We start from the raw sequence: 7500 nt of genomic DNA, 5'->3' as shown, positions 1-7500 counted from the left end.
CCTAACAATGCTTTCAAGGAGAAAAGGAGACACACACACACACACGCACGCACGCACGCACGCGCACGCGCACACACACACGCGCACACACACACACACACACACACACACACACACACACACACACACACACACACACATACACACACACACACACACACATAGTACCTGTGAGGCCTATTTTAGACGGAAACAGATCCTTCCACACCAGCATGGCAGTAGTCGGTCAGTAGCGGCGCGGGAGACGGCTCCGTGCCGCGCTTCATATGGAAAATAGAACTAGAGCGGGATTTTGACGGCGCGGCCGACAGTGTCCCGTTGAAATGAATGGCAAAGTAGCAAACTAGCTCTGGCTGTGGGGGGGATTTTAAATGCATACATGCTGGAGCTGCTGGTATTCACTGACTGAGACCCTAAGCACACACATAGATACACACACACACAAACAAACGCATGCAAGCACGCACACACGCACACACACCCTACACCACCTACTGAATGCTGCCCGCCTCAATAATGGTAGCTGTCACTGAGAAGCTGATTTCTGCACAATTCATGGCAAAACGACTCCAATGCCCTACTCTCTTTCTGTCTCTCTCTCTCTCTCTCTCTCTCTCTCTTGGTCATCACTAAAAATAATACGCAAGGTCCCATACTAAACTTATGTCGTCTCATATCATACTAGACAGAGAGAGACCTTGAAACTGTTGTAACCCTTTTTTATTCTGCACGGATCTTAGAGGCAGATGAGGGCAGACATCACCTGAAAGACTGACACCTGGACCTGTGTGTGTGTGTGTCTGTGCATGCGTTTGTGGGCATGCGTGCGTGCACATCAGGGCTTGACACTAACACCTGCCAGGTAGCCAAATGCGGGTGAATATCGGCTTTGGCTAGTAGATACCGAAGGTTCACTAGCCATTCTGGCGGGTCCGTTTAGCCTAGAAATCTAGACGCCCCTAGCGACCGCAAATTGAATTTGCTCCCGGGGGCAGTCTAGCGGACCCCGGTCGTTTTGCGAGGCTGAAAGTTATCCGATGACAGGGCCAATCAAATCGCGAGGGGGGCCGGGCTACCTAGTAAACAGGAAACTTTCTAAGAAGAAGCATGGTGTCCGTCCGTGCTACGTACAGCACGAAAGTGTTTACTTAATTTAAAAAGCCTGGATGATAATACATTTCGTGGCTGACATGGATTGATGTAATAATACACCATGAACTTATCGGACACAAATAGATCTCAACACATTACCATTTGATCATTCGATGTTTTAAACTAGCTCGGTAAGCTAAGTTGAGCATTTTACAGAACCAGATAGTCACACGCTATTATCAGACCACTACTGTAGGTGTAGAATGAAATTGCGGCCCCAATTTCTAATAAGACACATGCCATTAAAAACGAGACATTTGGGAGCTTTGAAAGTCTTTGAGTAGCTTACTAAATAGATGGGATCGATAGTCTGGCTAGTGGGAGCGAGCTGACCGGGGAGCGTCCTGCGTTGGGAGCGACAATCAGGGAAGTATACAGCTAGCTAGCTAACACCGAACATGCCATGTTGACAACAATCATAAATATAACCATTTAACAAGCCCCAAATTGTTCGACATTTCGCTGATTGATCAAAGAGGGCCATGTGGTTGAAAACGAGGCATTTTTGAACTGTATAAGTGAAAACACGATTTATTAGGAAACTTGTTTGTGGCTGTGGTCATCACACGCTTTCACTGCTACGACGGCTGGAAGTTGCCGCTTCACCTACAAAGAGGCCCTCGCTAGTGGCTAGCTAACCTGTCGTCAATAACAGAGCTAGGTATCCAGCCTTGTATTATATGCCTGCCCCAAATTCTAATAAGATCCATGTCATTAAAAACGAGACATTTGGGAGCTTTGAAAGTCTGTAAGTCGCTTACTAAATAGATGGGAATGACACCTAGTCTACCGAGCTAGCGGCTAGCCATGTATTAGTTATGGGTATAGTTCTACAGCTAGCTAGCTAACACCGAACATGCCATGTTGACAACAATCATAAATATAACCATTTAACAAGCCCCACATTGCTCGACATTTCGCTGATTGATCAAGGAGGGCCATGTGGTTGAAAACGATGCATTTTTGAACTGTATAAGTGAAAACACGATTTATTAGGAAACTTGTTTGTGGCTGTGGTCATCACACGAATTCACTGCTACGACGGCTCGAAGTTGCCGCTGCACCTACAAAGGGGCGTGTCGCGTGCACGTTGTGAAAGACAGCTGTGACGTTACACAGAAGTGTGTGGGGATTGGTTGTTCCCCCATCCTATTGCGTGACGTTGAGTGCTGAAGCAACCGTTTATCCCGCCCACACTGCCGCCCAGCCCTCCTAGACCCTGGTACAGCTTTTTGCTGTACGGGTCTGGCTGCGCTAGGCTAGGGTCCGTTACTATTCTGAATGATGAGGCACCGCATTTTGTAGTTTTTTTCCTCGGACCGTCTTTGCTACAAAAGCAATACCAGAAATTCTCTAAGCTATGAGATAGGCGTCTCTCATTGGCTCCCATATAGCCCCGTTGGCGAACGCAGCCAAGTAAAAGATGAATGGGAGCCTATTGGGCTAAATGGCTCAGCAGGGATTTGTGACGGTTCTGTTCTCTGGTTTGTAAAGGTGTGTGCACATTCTGTACCTTATCAGGGAAGTTGTATTAGAAGTGAAGTTAAAGGTTCCTGACATGGCTTTGTTCTCCCAAAGACGTGTTAGTTTTGTCCTGCAACACGCTAGCATTCGGCTAATACCTGCTGGCTGAGGAATCTCTGCGACTATTCACGACCAGAGCTGACGAGAGACGTACTCTGACTGATCCTAGCAGAGACATCTACGGTCACACACCTCAAAACCCCCCACCGCCGTCCAACATGTTAATTGAAGGTGCCCAAATTCTTAAGGATGAGCGCAGTCATTTCCTTTACCCCATGTACACATGCAGCTTTTCCACCACCTTAAATGCAATAAATAACAGGTGTCCGCATCAATCCTAATATAACTTTAAACACATCGACATCTGAAGTCAGACTTAAAACTACAAAACAAATGGCGTAGTGCCGTAAAGTCGATTGTCACGTGTTATGTCATTGCTATAGTTGAAATAAGGGTCATTTTCACGAATCTAACACTTGACAAGATGCAAACGTGCCGGCAAATGCTTTCACTTACTCATATCTATCGAACGCGACTTCATTGTTTCCAGGGAAAAAATCACACGGGCAGATAGTTCTATGAGAAGCGTACAGCCCCATTGACACCCATTCATTATTTACTTGGCTGGATGATATAGCTGCAGTGCCACTCCTGGCCACACCAGCCAGTGGTCGTTCTTGTACAAGATTCCATTTTCTTTGGTACAATGCGATTACGCGAGCCTACAATACCCATGAAGCACCTGTGTCACGTGTCACCTGTGTGTCACGCATGCCAAGAATCTGATAGAGCGACTAGTCTTGCGAAGAGGAGTGGCAACGAGCTACCGGCATATCAGCGTGCGTCACTGAAAACCTTGTCGTGAAAATAAAGTAGCCAAGTTCATCTCAACTGACGTGTTTTGCGATCTGTCATTAGTTCAATACTTAGTAGTAGTGTACATTAAAATGACCAAGGCGAGAGGAAAACACGCCAGCCTGTCTTGTGAAAGTCTCGAGACTATAAGCGCAGTGATAAGACAAGGACACATGCGGCATTAATAATGTTCGGTTTAAATTATTTTCTGATTTGCCTGTATGTCTTCATACCTTAATATTCCTCCATGTTTCTTGTGCTGTTGTTCCCGACTGTCAAACCGGGCTTAAACAACGAGCAGTAGCCTACTGTAGCCTTCCAGACTGAGCACGTCCCTTGCCCGTTTCGCCTTGCGTCCGTTTATTTAAACAACTCAATATTAAACGAAGTGAAAGGAAGTCGTAGCCCCTTCTGTAGGCCTAGTTACCGCATCTGTGTGCGCTTTTTAGTGGACACTATAAGAAAATATTCCAGAAGAGGTGTTATTCCACATCCATGACCGAGGAGAGGCGAACTTGAAGAAAGTGCCTTTCAGATCAAAGGCGCAAATATTTTGCTCTCGTGTAGCTTACATTTGTGCCCTTCCACAACACTGTGCTTGGTGTTTCTGCATGGTCAATATAGCCTATGCCATTCCTCAGATCAGTAAATCTGTTCTTTCCATAGCATGCATGTATGGACCAGTTAATAGGCCTAACAATTATAGGCCCTATATTATATTATATTATATTATATTATATTATATTATATTATATTATATTATATTATATTATATTATATTAGCCTACATCACATTATTACAGCCTATTATATAATTCTTTAAAGCTGCTATGATGGTTAAGAAAATTATGGCTAGTGAAAAGGCCCAATGGCTAGTGAGTCAGGAAAACCACTAGCCAAAATGGCTGGTAAGCGAAAAAGTTAGTGTCAAGCACTGGTGCACATGTGTGTGTATGAGTGTGTGTGCATGTGTGTGTATGGGTTGAAACGTGCAGCCAACATAGTGTGTGAGATGGGGGGGTCATCAACACACATCACGTCAACTATGGAGAACAAAACTGCTACAACACAGAGAGAAGCAGAGGACTTGGCCAAAGATCAGATGTGTGTGTGTGTGTGTGTGTGTGTGTGTGTGTGTGTGTGTGTGTGTGTGTGTGTGTGTGTGTGTGTGTGTGTGTGTGTGTGTGTGTGTGTGCGCGTGCGCGTACGTGTGTGCGTATGTGTGTCTGTGTGCGTGTGTAGGAAGTAGTTCTGTGTGTCTACTTTGATCATTTCATGTAGGCCTACCTTATTCTTCTTGAGTGGTCTTGTTGGTGTCGGTGGTATATTTGATTCAGTCGTGTGTTTGTGTGTGTGTGTGTGTGTGTGTGTGTGTGTGTGTGTGTGTGTGTGTGTGTGTGCGTGCGCGCGCGTGCGTGTGTGTGTATGTGTGGTTGTGTGGGTGTGTGTGCTCGTGCATGCGCATGATAGGCGATAAATCAGTATTCTCCATCTGCGTATGATGTACTGTGTGTGTGTGTGTGTGTGTGCACGCGCGCGCGTGTGTGTGTGATGCCTTTGTCACGTGTGTCCTTTGCTATGCTATCGCTCTGCTTCATCGATCACATCACAATAACAGATTTCTGCCCTTCGTTTGTCCATATTTCACATGTATTGACAGCTTACCCTCCTCCTGTGTCATTGTGTGTGTGCGCGTGCGTGCGTTCGTGTGTGTGTATGTTTGTGTGTGTGTGTGTGTGTGTGTGTGTGTGTATGTGTGTGTGTGTGTGTATGTTTGTGTGTGTGTGTGTGTGTGAGTGTCATGGTGGTATTGACTCCAGTTCAGCTCCCAGTACGCTGAGGTCGACTCTCTTAACCCCAATTTAGATTTCCTTTGTTGCCGAGGAGATTTAGATTTCCATTTTCTGACAGAAAACAGCGAGAGTCAATATGGCAGGAGACTTGACACGCACGCACACACATGCACACACACACACACACACACACACACACACACACACACACACACACACACACACACACACACACACACACACACACACACACACACACACACACATACACAACACTTTGTCACCCAAACTTATTGCTTCTAACACCCTTCTTGGGTGTTTCACAAAAATGAGAAGGACACGAAGATGAGTAGGGATGTTGGAGTGGTTCCATCAGACCAGTGTTTCGGACTAAAAGTATCCTTCCACTTCTTTGACTCCCTCATCAAGAAACGTCTCCCTGTCTCCAGTAAGCCCACGCACATCTTCACTGTATTCCTTCAGCTGTGCTACTATTTTCTCACATTTGTTTTTTTCCGCTTCTTTCCGAGATGTTGTCATTAATTAGTCTTCTCATTTCATGTTGCATAGAGCATAACGATTCCGAAATTCAATAATGTATTTGCACTGCACTAATCCTCACTGTAAACATTGATTTTGAAACACTGTTATTCAAAGCTAGAAATGGCTTTGGCCCTCTCCTTTACACAACAGGCCCTTAGAATCTAAGGCTTGAGTCAGGGGTGTAAATCACTGCCTCCATGACGATACGATTTGACTTCTTAAGGCAACGATTCAATTATTTTCGATACTTTAGAATGCCCCACAATACGATTTGATATTTTTTTTCAATTACTTTTCCACATCTATTATGTTATGAAGCTTGGACCTTGGGCAGGGGCCAGTAATTTAATTATTTTCGATACTTAAGAATGTCCAACAATATGATACGATTCGATTTGATCGTTGACTGTAGGATCGATGCAGTGATATTGATTGTTATTTACACTCATAGCTTGGGTCATCTTGCCAATCTACTGAGTGTTCCAGAATCTCCCCTCAAGAAATTCTGGGAAACTAGCATCTCAGCCTATACACTATATATGGAACACCCCACTGCTGCGTCAGAGAATACCGATATAGCAACCCCTTTTTTCTTTAAAGACATACATTACCTCTTTACTTTCAGTTTTAATGTCTTGTTTCAAAGACCCGGTCAAGACAAATTATTACCCAAGCAGCAAAACACGTTTTCTGAACCAATTGACACGTTTTTTAACGGTGTCATTTAGGTGTTGAATAAAACCAACGTGTCAAACACGTTTGTGGAACGTTTTCTTTGACACGTTTGCAAAAACACCTTTTAAAAGCGTTCAATACACGTTTAGGTTTAGTGTCAAATGACACGTGAAAATACCAACGCATCTGACACGAAATCTGAACGTACAAATTTGGTGTCAAAAGACACGTTTCTTAAAACACTGATCTGACACCAAATTCGAACATGCAGTTTTGGTGTCAAAAGACACGTTTTTTAAAACACTGATCTGACACGAAATCTGAAAGTACAGATTTGGTGTCAAAAGACACGTTTTTAAAACACTGATCTGACACGAAATCTGAACGTACAAATTTGGTGTCAAAAGACACGTTTCTTAAAACACTGATCTAGCACTGAAGTCCAAGTTGTTTTTGTCTGAACTGGATGCAGCTGTGCAGCTCGCGCTTGGCCGGTTGCTAGGCTACCGCTCTGATTAACTGAAAATTCACTTCTTTTGCCTGACCTGACAGACCTTCACCCTCTTGATTTCACCGTAAACTTTTACTATTTTATCCTTCATCTTTCATATTTTCACCTTCTTTGACTTTACCCGCATCCTCTTTACTACCAACTATCAACCCTCCTTTTGACAATTTCTCTTTCTGGATCTACAACGTGAAACTTCAAACGTGAAACTCCGGTGAGTTGTCATTAGCATTTCGCTAATAACATTTACTCATTAGAAACAATGGGGGCTTTTAGACTGTAATGAAACGTGGTTTCCATACTTCTAGTCTACCGTTACGAACATTGTATTGTTCTATAGACTAGTATTTAAGATTACTACAGGTGCCACCTCTGTATTATTTTATTAATAAGGTGAGAAGACATAGAAGTATGTTGACAAGATTTTGTTTCATATTTCATACACGAGTC

General features: G+C 43.9%; 1 long non-coding RNA gene across 1 annotated transcript in view; it reads left to right on the top strand.

Moving 5' to 3' along the window:
• Window positions 1-6547: 6547 nt before the first annotated feature.
• Window positions 6548-7500, top strand: part of LOC134436839 (uncharacterized) — a 1215-nt gene continuing 262 nt past the window's right edge. Inside the window, exon 1 of the long non-coding RNA XR_010032261.1 lies at window positions 6548-7264. This is a non-coding gene — a long non-coding RNA (uncharacterized LOC134436839). The remainder of the gene's footprint in view (window positions 7265-7500) is intronic.

The sequence above is a fragment of the Engraulis encrasicolus genome, chromosome 20 (assembly GCF_034702125.1).
Source record: "Engraulis encrasicolus isolate BLACKSEA-1 chromosome 20, IST_EnEncr_1.0, whole genome shotgun sequence".
Classification (NCBI taxonomy): Eukaryota; Metazoa; Chordata; class Actinopteri; order Clupeiformes; family Engraulidae; genus Engraulis; species Engraulis encrasicolus.
The sequence above is the reverse complement of the archived record's forward strand: the minus strand, read 5'-3'. Positions and strand labels throughout refer to the sequence as shown.